This window comes from Sorex fumeus, unplaced genomic scaffold, assembly GCF_029834395.1.
Source record: "Sorex fumeus unplaced genomic scaffold, SorFum_2.1 ptg000058l, whole genome shotgun sequence".
Taxonomy (NCBI): Eukaryota; Metazoa; Chordata; class Mammalia; order Eulipotyphla; family Soricidae; genus Sorex; species Sorex fumeus.
In genome coordinates this window covers 1,349,599-1,377,098 of record NW_026606115.1, presented here as the reverse complement: position 1 = coordinate 1,377,098, position 27,500 = coordinate 1,349,599, and positions in this window count along the sequence as shown.

Sequence of the window (27,500 nt, the reverse complement as noted above, 5' to 3'; positions counted from 1 at the left end):
GTGATGGAAAATGGGCACTGGTGGAGGGATGGGTACTTGATCATTGTATAATCGAAATCCAAGCACAAAAATTTGAAAATCTACAACTGTACCTCATGGTGTTTCACTAATAAAAATTTAAAAAATAAAAGAAAGAAAATATGAAGTCATGAAATTTACATACAAGTGGTACTACATGAAAATTATCATGCTAAGTGAAATGAGTCAGAAAGAGAGGGACAGACACCTCACGCGGCACTCATCTCATCCCAAACCCAGGTTTTCGTAGAGGCGTAGCCTCTTCACAAGTGGGCGTGGCTTTCAGAAGTGGGAGTGACCTATTTTCTGGCGGGCCAAAGCTCACATGGCCGCAGGTTGTTTACCCATACTAAGGAACCTAGTCCCAAAGGAATCTAGTCCCTAACCTACTCAGAAATATGAAGAAACAAAGAAAATCCCCACCACAAGGAGAGGACAACAAAAACAATCTAGAAGATTCTGTCGATACCACTCACTTAAGGGACCTCTCTGACATGGAGTTCAGATGGAAAGTCATGAAGATATTCAATTAACTCAATGAAAGAGTCAGACAGACAGCCAGTAACACCACAGAAAAAATCGACAAATTACACGAAGAAATGAAAGCAGGAATGTCACGATTAAAAGATTCCGTAGATGAAATGAGAAACTCAGTCTCTTTTCTTAACAATAGAATGACTGCAGCTGAAGAAAGAATCAGTGAGCTGGAAGATCAGCTGCACCAAGCCAACACGCAACAACAAACAGTGGCAAGGGACCTCAAAATAGCTCTACGGATAATCAGAGTCCTAGCAGATGATTCCAAGAGGAATAACATTAGAATTATGGGACTACCTGAAGCTCAGGGAAACCATCCCAATGAAAAAAACACCGTCAAACAAATCATTGCTGAAAAATTGAAAAATTCCCAGAGCTCCACAATGCAGCCATTCAGGTTCAAGGAGCCCGAAGGGAACCAGCTAAAAGAGACCCAAACAAAAACACTCCAAGACATATCATAATTAGAATGATCAATGCTGCCGATAGAGACACAACACTGCAAGCAGCAAGGGCAAAGAAGGAAATCACATACAAAGGAGCACCCCTTAGATTCACAGCAGACCTATCAGAGGAAACCCTCCAAGACCGAAGGCAGTGGTGAGATATAGTAAAAAAAAAACTCACGGAAATGAATGCTTCATCGAAAATACTCTATCCAGCTAAACTCTCACTCAAAATTGAAAGAACAGTACACTATTTTCTAGATAAACAGCAGCTCAGGAACTTCATAAACTCAAAACCAAACCTAAAACAAGGGCTAAAGGGGCTACTATAAGACAAGACAAACCCTACAAACACAACACACCCTCACAGAAAGATGACACAAAACCCCAAAACCATACTCTCTCTCAATGTCAACGGTCTAAATTCACCATTTAAGAGACACAGAGTGGCAAAATGGATACAGAGACAGAACCCAACATTCTGCTGCCTACAAGAAACTCATCTCAACAGCCAGAGCAAACACAGACTCAAAGTCAAAGGATGGAAAACAATCCTGCAAGCACACAACTCACTCAAAAAAGCTGGGGTGTCCATACTAGTATCCGACAACATTAATTTCACCTTGAAAAAGATTAGAAGGGACAGTGAAGGCTATTTTCTCTTCATCAAGGGATACGTACAACAGGAAGAAATCACACTCTTAAATGTATACGCACCTAATGAGGGAACAGCTAAATATTTAAAACAACTGCTAACAGATTTTGAGGACATTGCTACCAACACAATAGTACTTGGAGACTTCAACATCGCCTTATCACCTCTGGATAGATCAACAAGAACAAAACCCAGCAAGTAATTATTGGGTTTGAAAGAAGAAATAGAAGAGAAAGGGCTTATAGATCTATACAGGGCTTTACACCCCCAAAAGAAAGAATACACATTCTTCTCCAGTGCACACGGAACATTTTCCAAAATAGACCATGTGCTAGGACACAAAACATACCTCAACAGAATCAAGTAGATAGAAATAGTATCAGCCATCTTTTCAGACCATGATGCACTGAGGATAGAAGTGAATCACACACAGACACGGAGAACCAAATCAAACACCTGGAAATTAAACAAATTGATGCTGAACAACAAGTGGGTCAGGAACGAAGTCAAGGACGAAATCAAAAGATACCTGGAAACAAATGAGAATGAAGAAACAAACTACCAGAACTTATGGGATGCAGCAAAAGCTGTATTAAGGAGAAAATTTATAGCTCTGCAAGCATATCTTAGGTCTGTAGAAACAATGTACATAAACAACTTGACCTCACAGCTCAAAACCTTAGAAAAGGATCAACAGAAAGAGCCTAAACGAGGCAGAAGGAAAGAGATCATAAAACTTAGAGCAGAAATCAACGACATGGAAAACAAACAATCTGAAAGATCAATGAAACCAAGAGCTGGTTCTTCGAGAAAATAAATAAGATAGATAAACCACTAGCAACACTCACAAAGAAACAGAGAAAGAGCCCTAATAAATCGAATCAGAAATAAGAATGGGGATATCACAACAGAAACTAAAGAAATTCAAGAGATCATCAGAGACTACTTTGAAAGTCTGTATGCCACGAAACAAGAGAACCTAGAAGAAATGGATAAATTCCTGGATTCCTATCATCTCCCAAAGCTGAATCAAGAAGATATAGAGTACCTGAATAGACCTATTCACATCAAGGAAATTGAAATTGTAATCAAGTCTTCCCCAAAACAAAAGCCCAGGCCCAGATGGATTTACTAGCGAATTTTTCCAAACATTTAAAGAGGACTTATTGCCAGATCTTCTCAAGCTTTTCAAGAAAATTGAAAAAACAGAAACTCTCCCAAACAGTTTCTATGAAGCCCATATCTCTCTAATAACAAACGGAAACAAAGACACCACAAGAAAAGAAAACTACAGGCCTATATCCCTGATGAACACAGATGCGAAGATTCTCAACAAAATACTAGCCAGTAGAATTCAACAACTCATCAAAAAGATCATACATCATGACCAAGTGGATTCATCCCAGGGATGTAAGGATGGTTCAATATTCGGAAATCAATCCGCATAATCCATCATATCAACAAAAGAAAAGATAAAAGTCATATGATCATATCAATAGATGCAGAGAAAGCATTTGACAAGATCCAGCACCCATTCATGATGAAAACCCTTGCCAAAATGGGGATAGAGGGGGCTTTCCTCAATATAGTAAAGCCATCTACCACAAACCTACAGCAAACATCATCCTCAATGGGGAAAAACTGAGAGCCTTCCCCCTAAGGTCAGGGACGAGACAAGGATGCCCACTCTCTCCACTACTGTTCAATATAGTACTGGAAGTACTTGCAACAGCGATTAGGCAAGAAAAAGATATTAAGGGTATACAGATAGGGAAAGAAGAAATTAAGCTCTCACTATTCGCAGATGATATGATACTATACTTAGAGAACCCTAAAACCTCTACCAAGAAACTCCTAGAAACAATAGGCTTGTATAGTAAAGTGGCAGGCTATAAAATCAATACCCAAAAATCCATGGATTTCCTATACCCAAATAGTGAAAGAGAAGAAAGTGACATGAAGAAAACAATTCTATTCACAATTGTGCCCCAGAAAATCAAGTACCAAAGAATCAGCTTAACCAAGGAAGTAAAGGACCTGTACAAAGAAAACTACAAAACGCTACTTCAGGAAATAAAAGAGGACACGAGGAAATGGAAAAATATCCCCTGTTTATGGATGGGGAGAATCAACATTGTCAAAATGGCAATACTTCCCAAAGCACTGTACAAATTCAATGCAATCCCTATAAGGATACCCATGACATTCTTCAAAGAAATGGAGCAAACACTCCTGAAATTTATATGGAACAATAAGCCCCCACGAATAGCTAAAGCAATTCTTGGGAAAAAGAAAATGGGAGGAATAAACCTACCTAACTTCAAGCTCTACTACAAAGCAGTAATAATTAAAACAGCATGGTACCGAAACAAAGGCAGAGCTGCAGACCAATGGAACAGAGTTGAATATACTGACATCTCCTCCCAAACATATAATCATCTAATCTTCGATAAGGGGGCAAGAAAAGTGAAATGGAGAGGGAAAGCCTCTTTAATAAATTGTACTGGCAAAACTGGATGGCTATATGCAAAAAAGTGGGCTCAGATCTCTGCCTAACGCCATGCACAAAAGTAAGATCAAAATGGATTTATGACCTCAACATCAGACCAGAATCCATAATGTTTATTGAAGACAAAGTTGGCAAAACTCTCCATGATATTGAAGCTAATGGTATCTGCAAAGATGTCACGCCACTGGCCGCGCAAGTGAAAACAGAGATAGACAAATGGGACTATCTAAACTAAGAAGCTTCTGCACCTCAAAAGAAACAGTGACCAAAATACAAAGACATCCTACTGAATGGGAAAGGATATTCACCAAATACACATCCGACAAGGGGTTGATATCAAGGATATACAAGGTACTGGTTAAACTACACAAGAAGAAATCACCCAACCCCATCAAAAAATGGGGCGAGGAAATGGACAGAAACTTTCGCAAAGAAGAAATCCGAATGACAAAAAGGCACATGAAAAAATGCTCTACATCACTAATCATCAGAGAGATGCAGATCAAAACAACAATGAGTTATCATTTCACACCACAGAGACTGGCCCACATCCACAAGAACAAAAGCAACCGGTGCTAGCGCTGATGTGGCGAGAAAGGGACCCTCCTTCACTGCTGGTGGGAATGCCGGCTGGTCCAACCCTTTTGGAGAACAGTATGGACGATTCTCAAAAAATTAGAATTTGATTTCCCATTTGACCCAGCTATAGCACTCCTGGGAATATATCCCAGAGAGGCAAAAAGATATAGTCGAAGTGACATCTGCAATTGTTTGTTCATTGCAGCACTCTTTACAATAGCCAGAATCTGGAAAAAACCTGAGTGCCCTATAACAGATGACTGGTTAAAGAAACTTTGGTACATTTACACAATGGAGTACTATGTAGCTGTTAGAAAAGATGAAGTTATGAAATTTACATACAAGTGGTACTACATGGAAAGTATCATGTTAAGCGAAATGAGTCAGAAAGAGTGGGATAGACACAGAAAGATTGCATTCATCTGGGGAACATAAAGCAACAAAACGGAAGACTAACACCCAGTAATGACTGAGATTAGTACCAGGAATTTTGCTCCATGACTTCAAGTCCAGCCACACGTGCTAGGTGAAAAGGAAGCTCAGATAGAGAAGATAGTACCAAATAAAGGGTGTTGTGTGGACCCTCCCAGGGTGGGAGAAGCATGCTAAAAGTAGTCTATAGACCAAACATGATTGCCACTCAATGCCTCTCTTGCAAAACACAGTACCCAAAAGAAGAGAGAGAACAAGGGGAAATGCCCTACCACAGAGGCAGGGTGGGACTGGGGGGATGGGAGGTGGGAGGGATGCTGGGACCCGTGGTGGTGGAGGATGGGCACTGGTGGAGGGATGGGTACTTGATCATTGTATAACTGAAACCCAAGCACGAAAATTTTTAAGTTATAACTGTACTTCATGATGTTTCACTAATAAAAAATTTTTAAAAAAAATAAAAATAAGGGAGACATCCTTCCTGACCCCCCCCCCAAAAAAGAAGGACATTGCAGGCAACGCAATAGTAGTTGGAGACTTCAATACCGCCTTATCACCCCTAGATAGATCAAGAAGATTAAAACTTAGCCAGGAAATATTGGCTCTGAAGGAAGAAATATTAGACACAGGGCCAATAGATATATACAGGACTTTATATCACCAAAAGAAAAAAGAAAACACATTCTTTTCTAGTGCACATGGAACATTTTCCATAATATACCATGCCCTGGGGCATACCTCAACAGAATCAGGAAGATAGACATTGTATCAACTACCTTCTCAGACCACAATGCACTGAACATAGAAGTTAGTCATGCACAGATGTAGTAAACCAAACAAACACCTGGAAATTAAACAACTCAATGTTGAACAATGAGTGGGTCAGGAAAGAAATCATGGAAGAAATCAAAAGATATCTGCAAACAAATGAGAATGAAGACAAGCTACCAGAACCTGTGGGAGGCAGTTAACACTGTGTTAAGGGGAAAATTTATCCCTCTGCAAGCATTTCTCAGGAAGGATGGAAAGGTCCACATAATCAAGTTGACTTCAAAGCTCAAAATCTTAAAAAAGTGCCAACAAAGAGAGCCCAAACCAGGCAGAAGGAAAGAAATAACAAAACATAGAGCAGAAATCAACGACATGGAAACCAAAAAAACAATCCGAAAGATCAATAAAACCAATAGCTGGTTCTCCGAGAAAATAAACAAGATAGATAAACCAGTAACAAGATTCACAAAGAAAGAGAGAGAGAACGCTAATAATATGAAAAAGAAATATAAGGGGGATATCACAACAGAAAACAAAGAAATTTAGAAGATCATCAGAGACTACTATGAAAGTCAGTATGCCACAAAACAAGAGAATCTAGAAGAAATGGATAAATTCCTGATTTCCTATAATCTCCCAAGGCTAAATCAAGAAGATATAGAATACCAGAATAGTCCTATTAATATCCTATTAACATTAATATCAAGGAAATTGAAATTGTAATAAAAATTCTTCCCAAAAACAAAAGCGCAGGTCCAGATGGATTCACTAGCGAATTTTTCCAAACATTTAAATAGGATCTATTGCCAGTTCTTCTCAAGCTTTTCCAGGAAATTGAAGAAACAGAAACTCTCAAAAACAGTTTCTATGAAACTCATATCACTCTAGTAAGAAAACTACAGACCGATATCCCTGATGAACACGGATGTGAAAATTCTCACCAAAATACTAGCAAATAGAGTTCAACAACACATCAAAAAGATCATATACCATGACCAAGTGGGGTTCATCCCGGGGATGCAAGAATAGTTTAACATTCAGAAACCAATCAACATAATCCATCATATCAACAAAATAAAAGATAAAAACGATATGATCATATCAATAGACACAGAGAAAGTATTTGACAAGATCCAACACCCGTTTATGACGAAAACCCTTACCAAAATGGGTATAGAAGGAACTTTCCACAATATAATTAAAGCCATCTAACACAAGCCTATGGAAAGCATCATTTTCAATGGGGAAAAAATTAGAGCCTGCCCTTTAAGTTCACGGATGAGACAAGGATGCCCACTCTCTCCACTGCTACTCAGTATAGTACTGGAATAACTTGCAATAGCGGTTAGGAAGAAAAAAATATTAAGGGCATTCAGGTAGGAAAGGAAGAAACCAAGTTCTCCCTATTCACAAATGATATGATACTATTCTTAGAGAATCCAAAAACCTCTATCAAAAACTATAAATAATAGACTTGTATAGTAAATTTTCAGGCTATAAAATTAATACCCAAAAGTCCATGGCTTTCCTATATGCAAATAATGAGAGAGAAGAAAGTGACATGAAAAAAACAATCCCATTCACAACTGTGCCCAAGAAAATCAAGCACCTGGAATCAGCTTAACTAAGGACATAAAAGATATGTACAAAGAAAACTACAAAATGCTACTTCAGGAAATTAAAGAAGACACAAGGAAATAGAAAGATATACCCTGCTCATGGATTGGGAGAAATAATATTGTCAAAATGGCAATACTCCCCAAAGCATTGTAGAAATTCAATGTTACGATACCCATGGCATTCTTGAAAGAAATAGATACCTGTTACGATACCCATGGCATTCTTGAAAGAAATAGAGCAAACACTCATGAAATTCATATGGAACAATAAGCACTTACGAATAGCTAAAGCAATTCTTGGGAAAAGGAAAATGGGAGGAATCAACCTCCATAACTTTAAACTCTACTACAAAGCAGTAATAATTAAAACAGCATGGTACTGGGAACAAAGGCAGAGCCACAGACCAATGGAACAGGATTGAATATAATGACACTAAGGTCATTATGTGGAAGATGGCATAATGACATAATGACACTAAGGTCATTATGGTGGAGGATGGGCACTGGTGGAGGGATGGGTACTTGATCATTGTATAACTGAAACCCAAGCACGAAAATTTATAAGTCTATAACTGTACCTCATGATGTTTCACTAATAAAAAAAATTTAAAAAAGAAGAAAGAGAGGGACAGACATAGAAAGATTGCATTCATCTGGGGAACATAACGTAACAAATTAGTAGACTAACACCCAAGAATAGCCGAGATTAGTATCAGGAGGTTCACTTCATGGCTTGGAGGCCAGCCGCATATGTTGGGGAGAAATGCAGCTCAGATAGAGAAGGGAGCATCAAATAAAGGATGTTGGGAGGATCCTCCCAGGATGAGAGATACATGCTGAAAGTGGACTCTACACCAAACATGATTGCTACTCAATGCCTCTTTTGCAAACCACATCACACACAAGGAGAGAGAAAACAAAAGAGAATGTCTTGCCACAGGGGTGGAGTGGGATGGGGGATGGGGGTGGGAGGAATACTGGGAGCATTGGAGGTGGAGAATGGGCACGGGTGGAGTTATGGGTACTCAATCATTGTATAACTGAAACTCAAGCACAAAAATTTGTATGTCTACAACTGTACCCCATTGTGTTTCACTAATAAAAACTTCAAAAAAAGTAACCTACCTTATAACCATACATACACACACGAGCAAATATATCTTATTGACAATACCTTCCGTTCCTCACCAGACTTAGAATCTGTAATGGCTGAGTGGTTGAGAACCCAAGAATGAGGTGTCTATGTACCTCCTAGGTCAACAAGCAATTACTGAGTGGGAGGAAAATACCCATATACCCGCTGCCCTGAGGCCGTTTTTCCAGAGATGGCATCTCATGAACTAGAAGCTAAAGTTCACTTCTCCAGAAATAAAACTGTACCAGCCTGAGACTTTGAAAAATCTTCCTTGGAACTGACACATTTCCATAGGTTCTGAGAAAAATCCTGAGAGTCGGTTGTCCAGATTGAGTTCCTGACAGATTATCATGGGAGTCAAAACTAGAAACTAGGAAAGACTTTCCCCACCTTTGGCCTGACTGAGAGCTCTTGGGGTAGCTGAGCCCCTTTCCACAAAGTTCTACTTGGTTTGCCATTACAAACTCACCAATCGACCTAACTCTTTGATGCCAAAGTCCTACCTAAACACAGAATAGCTCCTCATACCCTGAATTCAACTGCTTCTCTGTGAGCTTCTAGATGTGTCCATGAGAGTTTGAGTCAAAGATCAAAAACGCCTGTCAGATCATGGTGTTTCACTAATAAAAATTTAAAAATAAATAAATAAAATAAATGCCTGTCAGAGAAACCTCCAGATAATCATGGAAAAAAAACCTGATGTGGTGCTTGCAAAGTTCACCTGAGTCAATTCCCTTTCAACCTTGGAGTTTTGAAACCGAAGCCTGTGATGGCTCATCTGTCCTGAATATTGCAGTGCTGAGCAGACCTGAGAGTTGCCTTACTGGTGCAAAGCTAAGCTGGTGGGCATTGCAGTTGCTGGGAGCTATCCTGTGCCCAAAATACTCAAAACCTGAGCTTCCCTTTCTCTGGAAACCTGAGCCCACACCTTTAAGGAAAGGCGTGTAGGTTGCAGACATGCACAGAACAGAACTGAGCTTGGGTGCTCAAGACATGTTCCCAAGACTTTACCAGGATCTGAAAACTGTCTTCCAAACAGTACTTCCATTTGGGGAAACACCCACTTCCGATAACTTGTAGACCCGTGAATCTGAGCAGGAAGTCCCTGTTTCTAACATGGTTTGGACTTGATGCAAGAAATAAACAGGGGCTGGAGCGATAGTACAGCGGGTAGGGCATTTGCCTTGCACGCAGCCGACCCGGGTTCAATTCCCAGAATCCCATATGGTCCCCCGAGCACCACCAGGAATAATTCCTGAGTGCATAAGCCAGGAGTAATCCCTCAGCATCGCCGGGTGTGACCCTCCCCCCAACGAAAAAGAAATAACCAACTGGGAGAGCTCAAGATGTGCCTGGGGCACATCTCTCTCTGGGGTGGAGACATTAGAACTTCCCCACCCCACTTAGAAACCTGAAAGCTACTGACTGATACCCGTACTCTTAGAAGCCATTTCTCTAGTGGGGTTCAAAACTCCTGAGTCTGAAAACTGCCATAAACCTATCGCTAAAAACAGAAACATTTTTCTTAACTTTACCAGGTAATGAAAAAAGCTGTCTGTGGTGTGGTGGGCCTACAGCCACCACCTCTTTTGGGCTTGAAGATCCACACTCTTGTGGACACTTTCTCAGTATGAGACCTGTATTTAGCAAAATCATGACACTTGCATGACAAGCATTGAACTTGCCCCCTGAACCTGGGGTTTCCATTAGAAGTCATTCTGCTGAAAACCTGTGAATTGCTTGTATCCTCACCCTTGGCAACCATACCCAAGGTTGGGCAAGGAGCCACCTTGTCAGCATCTGAATTCTCGGATAGGGCATGGCAAGAAACTGCTAGCCAGTTACTAGAGAAGCACTTGGCCTTTAAAGCTGACTCTCTCATCAGTACCTTCTTTTCTTTTCTTTTTGAGTCACACCCGGCGATGCTCAGGGGTTACTCCTGGCTTATGCACTCATGAATTACTCCTGGTGGAGCTCGGGGGGCCATATGGGATGCTGGGAATTGAACCCGGGTCGGCCGCATGCAAGGCAAACGCCCTACCCACGCTCCCGTCCTTCATCAGTACCTTTTGTACAAACATAGATCTGACATTTCTTGCTTTTCTCACAAACAAAAAGACTTTAGCACATCTGTTGAAAAGGCAAAACCTGAATTAACCAATCTTTCTCATTGAGCAAAGACCCAACAAAACATTTTCTTTGCACACATGTAGTAGCCATCATTCTTCAATTTCTTTCCAAGGACATAACCTGAAGTTATTATTGTAAGGTTTGCTCGGACCAAATGGTACTGCTCAGCACCAAATGGCAATTGGTTGCTGAGATAGCAACACTCCCAAACCAAACATCCCCCTGCCCCCAGCACAAACTTATTGCCCACATGGAGCCAGGAAGCTACCAGGCTGCATTCCATGCTTCCTCACATCGACCCCCTACAGAGAACAGAAGGCCAGGCCAAATGCATTGGTCCCACTGACTTTGTTCTTTTTTCCTAGCCCAAGACAACTTAAAAGCCCACTTAGTCTTTCCCAGGGGGCAGCTCTACCCCAGCCTCTCCAGGGGCCTGTGTAGGGTCTGTCCAAGAGCACAGCCCAATAAACTCCCATCCCTTCATTTTTAACTTATCTCTGTCCCTCTGTCTGCATCAGACAGGGCCCCCAAGTCTGTCATGATGGTGCCCAAAACCCATCCCTTATTCCAGTTGCAGACATTCTTTTCTCACTCCGGTCCATGTACTGATTACCACCACTTCTTGGATCCTGCACTTGACTTGGTAAGCCTTAACACAGCCTTGTCCCATGTCCTTTTTTTATTTTATTATTATTTATTTATTTATTGTTACTTTTTAAAAATTTTATTGAATCCCATGATCCTTTCATTTGGCTTCTCTGCCCCCTAAATATCAGCCCTGAGACCTAAATTCTGGAAATCTTGAGCTCAATTCAGAGTAAGCCTCTCTTCTCTTCCCTTCCTTTCTTCTTGGTGGGAGATGGGATAGAAGATGTTCTCTCCCTCTCTGTTCACTCCCATCTTCCGGGAGTATGGAACTGGTGCTTGAGACGTCAGTGCTCAGTTGAACTTTCCCCGTTATTTACTGTATCTTCCTGTGATTTGGTCGTGGACAGATTCAGATGTGGAGCCAACAATCAAAACCTAAGCCCAACACCTTTCTGGAGTGCTCTTTTGCTTTCCCTGAAGACACTTTGTCTGACCCACCCATTGATTCCTTGGGTGTCAGTTTTCAGTGGCCTGACAATGGGACCTTTGACTATTAGAAATTACTGCCAGTCCAGGCCCTTGCGCTACCATCTCCCTCTCTCTCCCTCCCCTCATGCCCATCTCATTCTCCAAGCTCTCTTTCTTGTTATTCTCCACTACCCCCTCTCCTGCGTTCTCCCTGCTGCCGCTGGCTCGCCCTTCTCTGCTGCCGCTCTCCCTGCCCCTTTCTCGGCTCCTATGGGGCCTCACCTGTGTTTTCATCTGCTCCGTGGGGCCCCTGTGGACCCCCATACCACAGCCAGCCAGCCAGCCAGTTCCTCCAAGCTTCTTGGGGCCCCACCAGTCCCCCACTGTATTTCTGACTGCTTCTGTTCCCACTTCCTCCCCCCTGCCACCTGAAAGCCTATCTCTCTCCCTGGTTTATTGAAAGGCTGCCAGTCACGTGCTTTGGACATCTATAGACCTGATTTAATGCTTCTGAAAGTGTACTGCAGAAATTAAGTCCAAGAAGGTTTTCTCTTGTTTCATAAAAAAATTGACGGTTCAAAGGTTTTCTTATATTTGTATGTCTAAATATGCGTGTTTGTTTTGCTTCTGCGTTGGTTTATTAGAATATCTGACATAGAAAGTCTTTTGAATTGAAGTAATTGTGGTACAAAAAACAGGTTCAGAGAGCAATGACTTGGTTTAAAACATGGGTTTCTAGGATATTCACTGAATACACATCTGACAAGGGGTTGATATCCAGGATATACAAAATACTGGTTAAACTCCACAAGAAGAAAACATCCAACCCCATCCAAAAATGGGGCAATGAAATGAACAGAAACTTTCTCAAAGAAGAAATCCGAATGGCAAAAAAGCACATGAGAAAATGCGCTACATCATTAATCATCAGGGAGATGCAGATCAAAACCACAATGAGATACCATCTCACACCTCAGAGACTGGCCCACATTCAAAAGAGCAAAAGCAACCGATGCTGGCGTGGATGTGGCGAGAAAGGGACACTCCTTCACTGTTGGTGGGAATGTCGACTGGTTCAGCCCTTCTGGAAAACAGTATGGACGATTCTCAAAAAATTAGAAATTGAGCTCCCATTTGACCCAGCAATACCACTCCTGGGAATATATCCCAGAGAGGCAAAAATGTATAGTTGAAGTGACATCTGCACTTGTTTGTTCATTGCAGCACTCTTTACAATAGCCAGAAACTGGAAGAAACCTGAATGCCCAAGAACAGATGATTGGTTAAAGAAACTTTGGTACATCTACACAATGGAGTACTATGTAGCTGTTAGAAAAGATGAAGTCATGAAATTTACATACAAGTGGTACAATATGGAAAGTATCATGCTAAGCGAAATGAGTCAGAAAGAGAGGGATAGACATAGAAAGATTGCATTCATCTGGGGGATATAAAGTAACAAAGTATGAGATTAATACCCAAGAATAGCTGAGATCAGCACCAGGAGGATTACTCCATAACTTAGAGGCCAGCCGGGTATCCTAGAGGAAAGGGCAGTTCAGATAGAGAAGGGAGCACCAAATAAAGGATGTTTGGAGGATCCTCCCAGGAGGGGAGATGCATGTCGAAAGTAGGCTATGGACTGAACATGTTTGCCACTCAATGCCTCTTTTGCAGACCACAACACCCAAAAGGAGAGAGAGAACACAGGGGATTGCCCTGCCACAGAGGCAGGGGGGATGGGGGGATGGGGGTGGGGGGATATTATCCATGGTGGTGAAAAATGGGCACTGGTGGAGGGATGGGTATCTGATCATTGTATAATCGAAACCCAAGCACAAAAAATTGTAAATCTACAACTGTAAAAAAAAAAAAGAAAGAAACAAAAAAAAATTTAGTAGCACTCGGATGGGGGAGATGGGGGGTGGGAGGGATACTGGGATCCGTGGTGGTGGGAAATGGGTACTGGTGGAGGGATGGGTACTTGACCATTGTATATTGAAACCCAAGCACAAAAATGTGTCAGTCTGCAACTGTACCTCATGATGTCTCACTATTAAAAAAATTTTTTAATAAAAAAGATAAAATCTAAAAAAAAAAACCATGGGTTTCTAGAGTTATAAATTGGTTTTAAAACTCTTTTCCTATCAGTGCTTAAAAGATGTCAGGCTTTCCTGCTGGAATTTTAGACCAGTCTCAGGACTTCTTACTGGAAAAAAGTGAGTCACTTTAACATTCAAGCAGGTAGGAACAGCCCCTTTAGCTTCAGTAGCTTTTCACTATGGATAATTGGATGAAAAATGTGGAAAATGACAGCAATCAGCTTTTTTTCCAGATTGTTACCAATCTGCCTAATGTGAATAAGTGGATTTTTCTAAGACCTGACAATGTGATATTGTTGGTTTAAACTGCAGTTCTACCTCTACAAGTGTTAATAGCACTTCTTTTGATATAGCATAGCAAATGGGTATACCATATCTATGGTAGGAATAGACAGCCTGCTTTTCTCTTAACACCTTTTAACATATTTAATAATTTGTAGCAATATCGTTGCATGGGGCTGGAGCGATAGCACAGCGGGTAGGGTGTTTGCCTTGCACGCAGCCAACATGGCCGACCCAAGTTCAATTCCTCCTCCCCTCTCGGAGAACCCGGCAAGCTACCGAGAGTATCTCGTCCACACGGCAGAGCCTGGCAAGCTACCCATGGCATATTCTCTATGCCAAATGCAATAACAACAAGTCTCACGAAGGAGATGTTACTGGGCCCACTCGAGCAAATCGATGAACAACGAGAGGACCGTCACCGTGAGCGTGATCATTGCATAGGTCCAGCATAATGGGATATATTACAGAAAGAGGATAGAATCCTGAACATTTGTCATATTGGTTAACTTAAGCTTCAGTAAAGATTGACCTTAAATCATAACACACCAAAATGTGGATTCCACCAAGGACCTTTGTCTATGTCTGAAAGCATATATTTGCTTGTTTCTGTGTGGAATTGGTAAAATATCTGGTCTACTAGAGAACTCGTGATCTGAAATAACTGAGGTAAGGAAAATACTAATTTAGTTTAAGACATAGATTGCTAAAAGTTTAACATTGGAGGAATTCAAAGCTCCTTCATCTCACCCCTCTCCTCCATCGTGGATCCAGGGAACTGAACAGTCTGTATGCTAATGGTGGCAGACTGAAGGGGAAAAAGGCTTTTTAAAAAAAATTCAGGGGCTGGAGCCATAGTCCAGCATGGAAGGCATTTGCCTTGCACACGTCCAACCTGGGTTTGATTCCTGACACCCCATATGGTCTCCAGAGCACCACCAGGAGTGATTCCCAAGTACAGAGCCAGGAGTTAATCATGAGCATTGCTGGGTGTGACCCAGAATGCAAAAAAAAAATCAGCTACTGCTAAGAGAGCTGCTTCAACTTTAGTGGTTCATGAGAATGGAGAATTGCTAGTCATAATAACTAGTCAATTATTTTCAGACAAGTGTAATTTATCCACACACTACATGAAAATGCATGCTATTCTTCACTGTCACTGTCATTGTCCTCCCATTATTTATCAATTTACTCAAGCGGGCCCAGTAACATTGTGAGACTTGTTGTTACTGTTTTTGGCATATTGAATACATCATAGATAGCTTGCCAGGCTTTGCCATGTGGGCGAAATACTCTCGGTTGCTTGATGGGCTCTTGAGAGGGGCCGAGAAATCGAACTCGGGTTGGCTGTGTTCAAGGCAAATGCCCTACCCACTGTGCTATCGCTCCACCATGCTATTCTTAGGAAAACTTTTTGTCAGCTTTAGCAACCTAGTTTTGAACTTGAGAGAACTCTATCCACAGTGTGAAATCCTTACTGTTTTATGGTAATCTTTTTTTATTGCTTTTTGGGTCACACCCAGCGTTGCACAGGGGTTACTCCTGGCTCACACACTCAGGAATTTCTCCTGGCGGTGCTTGGGGGACCATATGGGATGCTGGGATTCAAACCCAGGTCGGCCACGTGAAGGCAAACACCCTACCCACTGTGCTACCACTCCAGCCCCCTCATGATAATCTTTTGTGTTTAACTTTGTAGTACCTATAAATTGAAATTCTAAAGATGACACTTTTTATATGTTATCTGGTGAATTCTAACATCAAGTGAATATATGTTATATCAAAATTTCTTGGGAGTTCTGGCTGTATTAAGTTCAGTAAAATAAGTTAAAACTGTAAAATGTGACTATGAGGAGTCTAGATGTATATTTTAAGTACAGAATGAATTAAAATGAATATGTAGAAAATTTGAGGTCATGGTTTAAGAAAAGAAACTGATCAAACTGTATTGTTATAATAAACTCTTTAACTTACATCTATAGAACTGTTTTGGTAACTTTTTGGTGTGCTCTATGGGAAAAGATATTAGACAGATGATCTGGATTCCTGTTTCAGTGCTCTGAGATCAATGGACACTAAAATGTCACAGGAAATTAAGGTTTTCAAGATGGGCTTTAATGAATTAGACATGATGTTAAACTGTATGCTCTATCTCTACAGATCTTATGCTGAACTCCTGTCACAGTGCTCTTAGATAATTGGGAATCCAAGTTTTCAATATGGGATTAAATGAATTAGACATTATATTAAACTGTATGTTCTATCTATCTCTACAGATCTTTTTTTTCTTTTTGGGTCACACCTGACGTTGCACAGGGCTTACTCCTGGTTCTGCACTCAGGAATCACTCCTGGCGGTGCTCAGGGAACCATATGGGATGCTGGGAATTGAACCTAGTTTGGCTGCGTGCAAGGCAAACACCCTACACGCTGTGATATTGCTCCAGTCCCTCTCTACAGATCTTAATGCTTTTGTTTTTCACTAGGACCCACAGCAAAGGGGTATATTGCATCTCATTGTGAGTAAATTGAAATTTGCTTTTCTCTCTTTGTACCTTCAGTATGTTTTTGATGCTTCATGGCACTATATTGGTTTGCATAAATCTAGATAGAAAGTCTTTCCTTTCTGTGATAGGATCTACTCCTCATGCAGATAGGAAATTCAGCTATGGGATCCCAAAGCCCTCTTCCAGGGAAACAGAGTCAAGGGATTAGGCTAAAGACAGGAGCAGATATTTAGCAGGTGCTCTTATTAGTACCCTACAAACCTCCGGGGAACCCTAGAGGCAGGTCGGCTCAAGGAAGGGCTGGAAATAATCTCTGTGAGGAATTAGCAGATCTGCAGTGACTCACCGCAGCCTGGATCCTGCTCTCAGCGTAAAGAAAAACCTGGAAACCAGATCTCTCCCAGCCCCTCAAAAAGGATGGGATGGACTTCTTTCTGCCAGGACACTCTTACGGAACATGAGAGGCCTAAGGCCACTTCAAGCACATCATGAAACCTGATTTTCATATCTTCACATCAGCGAAGCCTAGCTAACCCTGAGGTGACAGGTGTGTTTTCTGCTGTCTTAGCCAATCCCCAGGACCTCTCTGTAAATAAAGGGATACTCCAAAGAGAGAGAGATATAAACTGTAAATAAAGGAATACTCCAATCTTGCTGTATTTATACAAATCTGTGTTTATGCCAGGTTTGTTAAAACATCTGACAAATTTAAAGTTAAGGTTGAGAGAAAATGGTTTTTGTGACTTGCACTCTGTAGAAATCAGATTCTACAGGTGATCGGACAAATCTATTCTAGTAGGTTTGACTTAAACAGGGATTGATAAGCCTAACAGTTTGGTGTGCACCCCCGCTGGTAGGGCCATTAATTTTAAAGGGTATCCTTTCTCTTGGACTCTGTTTTGTTTTGATTTGTTTTTATCTTAGCAGCCTTGGACCTGAAATTCATCCAAGCACGTGTATGGGAAATCTCCAGAACCATCTTCAATCAATTGCCCCTCTACCCGTACTCCTGATTGCCAACTGTCTATCCCCCATCCCCAGCAAACCAGCAACCTAAAACTACAACCCTGTTTCAGCCAGAAGAAGCTAGAGAGATTTTTCCACCCCTTTTATATAACCAAAACCACTGGTTTGTAAGGTTTGCTTGGACCAAATGGCATTGCTCAGGACCAAATGGCAATTGACCGGTGAGATATCAACACTCTGGAATCAAACATCCTCCTGCTCCCGGCAAGAACTTATTATTCTCCTGCCCCCACCAAGAACTTATTGCCCACCTGGAGCCAGGAAGTTACCAGGCTGCATTCCATGCTTCCTCACATGGACCCCCTACAGTGAACAGAAGGCCAGGCCAAATGCACTATTCCCACTGGGCTTTGTTCTCTTTGCCCAGCCCAGGACAATTTAAAAGCCCACTTATTCTTTCCCAGGGGCCAGCTCTACCTCAGCCTCTCCATGCGCCGGTATAAGGTGTGTCCAGAAGTGCAACCCAATAAACTTCTCCTATGCCTTCATTTTTAATTTATCTCTGTCCCTCTGTCTGCGCCAGACAGGGTCCCCAAATATATCAACTGTCTTTTGTTCCAGAACATATCCCACTTTTGTCGAATTCTTAGTAAACACAGAGGTAAGTTCCAAAACATTCTTCCCATCAGAAGTAACAAATTCATCCAACTTTTCTGTTAGACCTGAGACTAAAATGACTGCATCCTTTGCATGTAGTCAGGAAAAACCACCACACCCTTTGAAAGGGCCAATGGAAAAAGGTTGTCTGAGTTCTTAGAATGAGTATGTCAGAGTTGCAAAATTTGTCCTCACACTTACCCCCAGGGAGCTGTGCCTCCTGAGTTAATCTAGCCATACACAGAGACATGGTACTTATCCCAGAGAAGACTGGTAGCTGGACTTTATTTAGACTGAGTAACTTGGACCCAGATCCTTTCTACCTTTATCTGCATGATAAACTCTAGCTTTTCATCTATCAAATTTTGTATGCAAATCTTTCATACAACTCTCAAGAACGCACTCATGCAGTAAAATCCACTTTTGTGCTAACAAAAGGAGTATAATAAAGTGTTTATATATCTAGGAATGTTTGATCTCTGAAATTTTGGGTGACTTAAATTTCTAGAGCTATGCAACAAAAATATGTGTTATTTCAAACAACATCTTGGTAACCTGAAGTAAGTTGGTAAACATGTAGGGAGTTATTATAAGGGGAAGAGCCTGTTTTTTTGGTCACTGTCACTGTAACTGTCCTCCCGTTGTTCATTGATTTGCTCAAGTGGGCCCAGTAACATTGTGAGACTTGTTACTGTGTTTGGCATATCAAATATGTCATGGGGAGCTTGCCAGGCTTTGCCATGCAGGCGAGATACTCTCGGTAGCTTGCCAGGCTCTCAGAGAGGGGTGGAGAAATCGAACTCGGGTTGGCCCTATCAGCCACATGCAAGGCAAACAACCTACCAGCTGTGCTATTGCTCCAGCCAGTAAAAAAGTTAATAAAGGGCATTCTTTATTTAGAAACAGGAGTCATATTTTTGTATTAAAAACCTGGGAAGATCCTGGGAGTTTTCTTATGCCTCCCATCTCAGATAAGACTCTAGCCAAAGAATTTACACATTTACTAATCTACCCAAATGTGTTAAAAGAAAAAACATGGAACACTTTAAAACTCTAGCCTCTTATTTTAGTTTTCACTTGGGGAAAATGAGTAACCAGCTTTTTCAAACTAAATTATAAATCAGTTTGTCTGGTTAAATAACTATCTCACGATACATGTATTTTGCTATCAGATCCTAAGTCAAGCTTGTATTCATGACTTTGAGAAGACTAATAGATGAGTATAGGAGTATTGCTAGTAGCAACATACTACACAGTATGAGCGAAGACTCCAGGTAAATGAAACTATTAGAAATCTCAATTGGTATAAATATAAGGTAAAACCTATTTGGCATGCTAGAGTTTCATGGGAAGCATTTCCACTTAGAGGTATTTTTAAAAATGTAATATAATGGGCTGGGGGATGGGGTTGGTCGCAGGAGGGAAACTGGGACATTGGTGGTGGGAAATGTACACTGGTGAAGGGATAGGTATTAGAACATCTTATGAATGAAACCTAATCATGAGCAAATTTGTGTATCTCACAGTGATGCAATAAAAATTTGTATTTAATTCTTATTTACAAACCTCTATATGATCTCAAACACAAACTGTCAGTGGGTTTACTTTTTCCTCAAGTTCGAATCACATAAATTATCTAATAATATAATATAAATGATATTTTCTATAATTTTAGATATTATTTATGGAAATTACAATATTATTTTGCACTGCTTGATCTTTTTTCTTCACCTCTGTAGCAGCCTCAAAGGCAGTATCTACTCTTTGTCCACTAAAATGATGATCATGGCAGGAGAGATAGCTCAAAGGGCGACAGTGCATGATTTTTAGGCTGAAAGCTCAATTTAGCCATAGTACTTGCATATTCCTCTAAGTACCATCAGGACCAATCCAAGAGCAATGCATTAGACATGACCTCCGAGAAACATTGGATGTGGGTCCCCTCTAAAAGAAAAGATATTCTAATTAAGCTCTGTCAATTATATGCCTATAAATACACAAGATTAGATGTTACATGATTTTATTACACTGAAAAATATTTGGCTCTACACTCTATGTCCATATTTCAGAGAAATACAAAAAAGCTTAATATGTCCAAGTTTGTGATGATGATTATAATTTAAAAATCAAATAACAGTGAAATAAGATTAGAAAGCGAATGGTCTAAAATAATTAAGAGACAAGAAGAAATTTCAATCTATTCATTAAAATAGTACTTTTCATGCAATGTTTGTGAATGAACAACAGGGACTGGAGTTATGGTACAGCTGACTAGGTGCTTGCCTTGAGTACAGTCACCTTGGGTGGCCTGAGTTTGATTCCCAGCACCCTCTGTGGTCCCCTTGAACCTGCCAGGAATGATCCCTGAGTACAGAGTCAGAAATAAACCCTGAGCACTGCCAGATGTGGCACAAAAACAAAAAGTTGTAATATAACAAGTAACATGGGTATCCTAAAATTGATTGAAATCTTTAAGATAATCCTATATTTTGGTTATTTCTGAATATTTTTGAAACTGTGTCTGAAAAATTGCTTTAGTACTTTTGCTCTAAGGAATCTGGGGGAAGAGACTTTGCACAGATCAGAAAACTAAGGACAAAAATTTATGATAATTAAATTTACAATGTCGAATGCTGCTCAACATCGCCAATTAGAAATTCAGTGACCAAAGCAATAGAACAGCCATTTAGGGTGCTTGCCTTGCACATGGCTGATGGGGGTTCAATTCTCGGCATCCCATATGGTCTCCCAACCACTTCCAGGAGTATTCTCTGAGCACTGCCAGTTGTGGCCCCAAAACCAAAATTAAAAAGAAAGAAATATCACGAATTCAATTTCCTGAAAAAGCATTTAATTTCCCAATAATAAACCCATATTTGTTATTGAGTTAATTTCCCTGCAATATACCTTGCAGGTTTATAAGTAGCCCTTCAATAATACTCACAATAAAACATTCAAAATTGGCCATAGAAATAACTAAAGGCACTGCTAGAGCAGACCAATCCCCTAATCCCTATTCAACCTCAACAACCTGAGTCATCAAATTTGGAATGCTCTTTATAAAGCATTTGGTATTACTCATTCAGATGCAAAAGAAATGGTCAGAGCTTGCCCAGATTGCCAAATTAGGTCTTCTATTTTGTACAATCAGAGAACTAACCCAAGAGTTCAGGTACTAAATGATTTATGGCAAATAAATGCCACTCATTATGTAGAGACCCACCCATATCAATATAATCATGTATATATAGATACCTATTCTAATGTCATTCATGCTACAGTCAATGTACAGAAAACATATCTATCATGTAAAGAAAACAGCACGCGTCTATCAGTATTTGCTACATGGGGAAAACCTCAGAAGTTTAAAATTGCTAATGACCCAGATTATATTCCAAAGTATTTTTACAATTTTTGTTCTCTGGGACATTAAATTGTCCCATCGAACACCCTACAGCCTACAAGGGGAAGCCATATTAGAAAGAACCTACTTAACTATAGCTATTCTTCTTTTTTAAAGGGTGGAGAAAATTGAAGAGAGCCAGTCCTTTCCTACCTCCTGTGGACCAAAATATAATTACATCTTAAATATTGCATTTTGGGGCTGGAGCAATAGTACAGTGGATGATATTTTGCCTTGCACATGTCAAACCTGGGTTTGATCTCTGACATCCCACATGGTTCCCCACAAGCAATGCCAAGAGTAATTCCTAAGTGCAGAATCAGGAGTCACCACTGAGCATTACAGGGTTTGCAGAAAGAAACCTTCATTGTTTTCTTTCAATTTTGAAGTGTTGGCTCTCAAGGACTCTTGTCTGCACAAGAATATACACAATTAAAATGCTGTCTATAAACCAAAGCTCATCAGACTTCAAGGTTCTTTTTAAACCCTTGCTAGAAGCTTGACAAGGACCAAGGAAATTAACATGGAGACGAGGTATGCTATGTTTCAACCACTAGTGTAGCTCCCAAAAAGAAGGGTAAAATCCTGGGGCTGGCTGACAGCATCCCATATGGTCCCCTGAGCACCGCCAGGGGTAATTCCTGAGTGCAAAGCCAGGATTAACCCCTGTGCATGGCCGGGTGTGACCCAAAAATCACTGTAGCACTGTCACTGTCCTCCAGTTGTTCTTCGATTTGCTCGAGCAGGCCCAGTAATGTCTCCATTGTGAGACTTGTTACTGTATTTGGCATATGGAATACGTCACGGCTCGCTTGCCAGGCTTTGCCACACCGGCGAGATACTCTTGGTAGCTTGCTGGGCTCTCTGAGAGGGGTGGAGAAATCGAACCCGGGTCTGCCAGGTCGGCCTCATGCAAGGCAAATACCCTACCCGCTGTGTTATCGCTCCAGTTCACCCAAAGAGCAAAAAAAAAAAAGTGGGGGAGGGTAAAATCCTACCAGGATCCAGCATCAGAGAAAGACCGCCTCCATCTTGGAAGGAGCAATGACACAACTCACAATGAAGTACAGGTCCCAGAGCTGGATCAACTACAAAGACACACATCTCCATGGAGGCATGAAAACAACTCGGATTATGGCATCACATGTCACAGTTTAACGAGCTAATCTGCTGAATGCTATGATATATGCTATATTTGCTTAAAGTGCTAACCTAGTATAATGAGAGCAAGCCACCAACATTCTTACTCGCTGCATTTTATTCACCTTTCTCTGTTTGATCTACTAACTCAGAATTTTCAAAACACAGCTCAAGAGCTGTTAACTCAAACTGCTATAGATAAACCAATCATGACACAGCAGAAATCACTCAGGTTAGCAGTCCAGTATTCAGGCCTGCAGGAAACGGTTTGATATCTTAATTTAGATTTCTTTGTCACCCTATTTTAGTAAAATAGAATATAAAGCAAATAATATAGCTATATATATTCATTAAAATTTCATACATACATGTGTGTGAGACTGCCTTTTCTTATCATCAATCAATACATTGGAATGAAATATAAGACCACTTATGCACAGTATTCCACCCAAACGTATCTAAAATTGACAAAAGTCTTGATGTTTTATAACATCAGCAAATGATTAGTTATTGACAAATGAAGGAGTGGGGCACTCTTTAGTTCCAGTGGAATAACCTCTATCCCATAAACCTGGAACTTTGAAATACCCTTAAAAGTTGGGCTCCTGTAGAAACAAGAATGCTAATCTTTGATTTATAATTTGTTGCAGAATCAGGATTCTGTACCAGGTGAGAGATGTAACCACCAACTCCCTACCAGGTGGGACCACTCTCAGAAAACATCATCTTCAGTAAGTGGAAAACTCCCCAGAAGAGGCAGAGCAGCTGTGATACTAATATAAAAAATAAAAAAGAGAGGGAATTCATTCCCCTGAGTGGGAATTCATTCCCCTAAGGAAAAAAAAAAGAATGGGATTTGCCCCCAGGTAAGATAGTTTAGGTATTAGAATTCAAAGGTTTGCAAAAATGCACCCAGGAAAGAATAGAAGAGATAAATATCTGCTGCCTGTAAAAAAAACGCTCCAGGCAAGCATAAGTATTAGAATTCAAAGGGTTTGCAAGAATGCACCCAGGAAAGAATATAGCAGTAAAAAAATAGAAGAGATAACAAATATCTTCTGCTGTAAAAATGCTCCAGGCAAGTATAGAACAAGACTCTGTTAGATGTAGGATGACTACAGGAGCAAAAATAAAATAGGAAACTGTCAGGACTTTGCACAATGTTTCAACACCCCTCCTTCACTGGTTGTACATTTCCTTCCACCAATCCTGCCCTACACTCATTTTCTCCCACCTACCAGTCTCCTTCTTCCAGGGGCATTTTTCCCTTTACTTTCTTTTCTTTTCTGTTCTGTTCTCTTTTCTTTCTTTTCTCTTTTCCTTTCTTTTCTCTTTTTTTCTTTTCCTTTTTCGCCCTGTGGTTTACAGTACTGCTACTGATACAATACACTTTCCCACCTTTCAATACCACCCCCTCCTCCAGTTTGAATATCCCACCACCATAGATGCCACCCACTTCCTATCCTGGTCCTCAGTCTTCTAATAATTGTGTAAAAGAGCCCAGCCTCTGATCTTCATGCAGATATTTAATGTTGATGTCCTGAAAGTCTCTGTCAACAATGGCTCACCTCTTGGAAGCACCTTGGGGCTGGGGGAGCAATACTGGTTTTTTTCCTTTTTAAAAAAAAATGAATCGCCATGAGATACAGTTACAAAGCTTTCATGTTTGAGTTTCAGTGATACAATGATCGAACACCCATCCCTCCACCAGTGCAAATTTTCCACCACCAATGTCCCCAGTGTCCACCCCCCCCAGCCCTGTCCTTCCCCTGTCTCTATGACAGACAATTTCCCCCATTCTCTCTACTTTTGGACAATACGGTTTGCAATATAGATACTGAGAGGTTATCACGTTTGTTCCTTTATCTACTTTCAACACACATGGGGAGCAATATTGTATTGAATAAATGATCTGCCCGTGAGACCAGTGATGGCTGGCTAAAGCTTGGACAGTCTGTGTGTGTTTGTCTCCTTGTGTGCTTCTCTGTCTCATTCTCTCTAGGGATGCCTGCTGGATAGAGCTCAAAGGTGCCAATACAATTGGCTTTAGACACCACCCCAAAAAATTCTGTCATCACCACCAATATGCTTACTCATGTTTACTTGGGCACCCTGTCAGACTGACATATGCAATCATGACACCAAGTATATTATAGATATTTTCAGGGCTAGAAAGATAAGCATAGGAGGTAAGGTACTTGCCTGGCATGCAGCCGGCTCAGGATTTAATTCCCAGCACATACTACCCCAAACACCTCGAAGAATGATCCCTGAACACAGAGGTAGGAGAAGCCTTGTGTATTGCCAAGAGTGGCCCAGAACAATCTATATTCTTTTTCAACTTCTGATCCAAACATTATTAGAAATTGTCATGACTTTACACCCAGAATTTGAATTCTAAGATGTCAGTCCTTAGAAGTAGGTGAAATAATTTGTAAACAAAGAACATTTTAGACTTACTATTCATAAAGAATTGAAAATAAGATTAAATGCAAAATGGAGACTGTTCAATTACATTATGATTAACACAATTGGTTGTATTCTATGCATGGAAAATTTTGACAAAGTAATGTACAGAGGTTGAAGAGGGCAAATAATTACTAATATAACCCATTAACCATATGCTGTTTGTAAATATGCTTAACCTCTCAGTTTTACTGATCTGTGAAGTGGGGATAATGTTACAACACAATTTAGAGTAATGCTTTGCATATCACGACGACAACGATGACCATCCTGTTATTCGTCGATTGCCTCGACCAGGCCCCAGTAACGTCTCCTTCATCCTAGCCCTGAGATTTTTTTAAAAAGTGCCATATTCAAGGCTCTTTTAGAGTTAGGAGAATGAGACCCATCATTGTTAATGGTATTTGGCATATTGGGTATGCCATGGGGAGTTTGCCAGACTCTGCCACGTGGGCAGGTTACATTTGGTAGCCTGCTAGTTTGTCCAAAGTAGGAATGAGATAATAAGTTGTCGCACAGCCGCAAATGCGGCCACGTGCTTCTGAGAGCGGGGTTTTATAGTCTCTGAGTCTTGGCCATTGATGGGATTACACGGCGCCAGGGGGCCAGTTGGTGGGTGTGACCCCTGCCTACTAGAATTTGGAGAATCTGGGTGGAGGATGCTCAGCCCTGATCCGAGTAGGCTTGGAGATCTGTCCCGGGACCTGCATGCCTTTGATCCTCTGCCGGTACCTTTGTGTGTGCGGAGAGTGGTCTCAGCATGGTGGTGACTGGTTCTGGAGGTCTTCGGCTGCCGGAGCCCTGGTCGGAGTGGGGAGGGAAACTTAACCCGCTCCCCTCCAAGATCTCCAAGCCTACTCAGATCAGGGCTGAGCATCCTCCACCCAGATCCTCCAAATTCCAGTAGGCAGGGGTCACACCCACCAACTGACCCCCTGGCGCCGTGTAATCCCATCAACAGCCAAGACTCAGAGACTATAAAACCCCGCTCCCGGAAGAGAACAGTGCAGAGTCTCCTGCCCCCGCGCTTTGCATATACAGTTTTTTTTAAAAAAATTGTTGCATACACAATTTTTTAAATTAGTGAAATACCATGAGGTATAGTTGTAAACTTACAAACTTTCTTGCTTGGGTTTAAGTAATACAATGATCAAGTACCCATCCCTCCACCAGTGCCCATTCTCCACCACCAATGATCCCCATAGCTCTCCAACCCCCCCACCCCATCCTGCCCACCGCACCCAGCCTCTGTGGCAGGGCATTCCCTTTTGCTCACTCTTTCCTTTACGGTGTTATAGTTTTCAATACAGGTATTGAGTGTCCATCTTGTTTGGTCTATACTCTACTTTCAGCATATATCTTGCATCCCAAGTGAGTCCTCCAAACATCCTTTACTTGGTGTTCCCTTCTCTATCTGAGCTGCTTCCCCTCCCCGCCCAGCATGTGCTAACGGCTTCCAAGTTGTGGAGCAGACCTCCTGGTACTTATCTCAACTATTCTTGGGTGTTTGACTCCCATTCTGTTACTTTATATTCCCCAGATGAGTGCAGTCTTTCAATGTCTGTCCCTCTCTTTATGGCTCATTTCACTTAGCATGATATTTTCCATGTAGAACCACTTGTATGTAAATTTCATGACTTCATCTTTTCTAACAGCTTCATAGTATTCCATTGTGTAGATAGACCAAAGTTTCTTTAACCAGTCATCTGTTCTCGGGCATTCGGGTTTTTTCCAAATTTTGGCTATTGTGAACTAGTGCAGCAATGAACATAGAAGTGCAGATGTCATTTCGACTGTACTTTTTTGCCTTTCTAGGATATATTCCCAGGAGTGGTATTGTTGGGTCAAATGGGAGCTCAATTTCTAATTTTTTGAGAATCGCCCATACTGTTTTCCAAAAGGGCTGAACCAGTCGGCATTACCACCAGCAGTGAAGGAGGGTCCCTTTCTCCCCACATTGGCGCCAAAACCAGTTGCTTTTGTTCTTTTGGATGTGGGCCAGTTTCTGTGGTGTGAGATGATATCTCATTGTTGTTTTGATCTGCATCTCCCTGACGATTAATGATGTAGAGCATTTTCTCATGTGCCTTT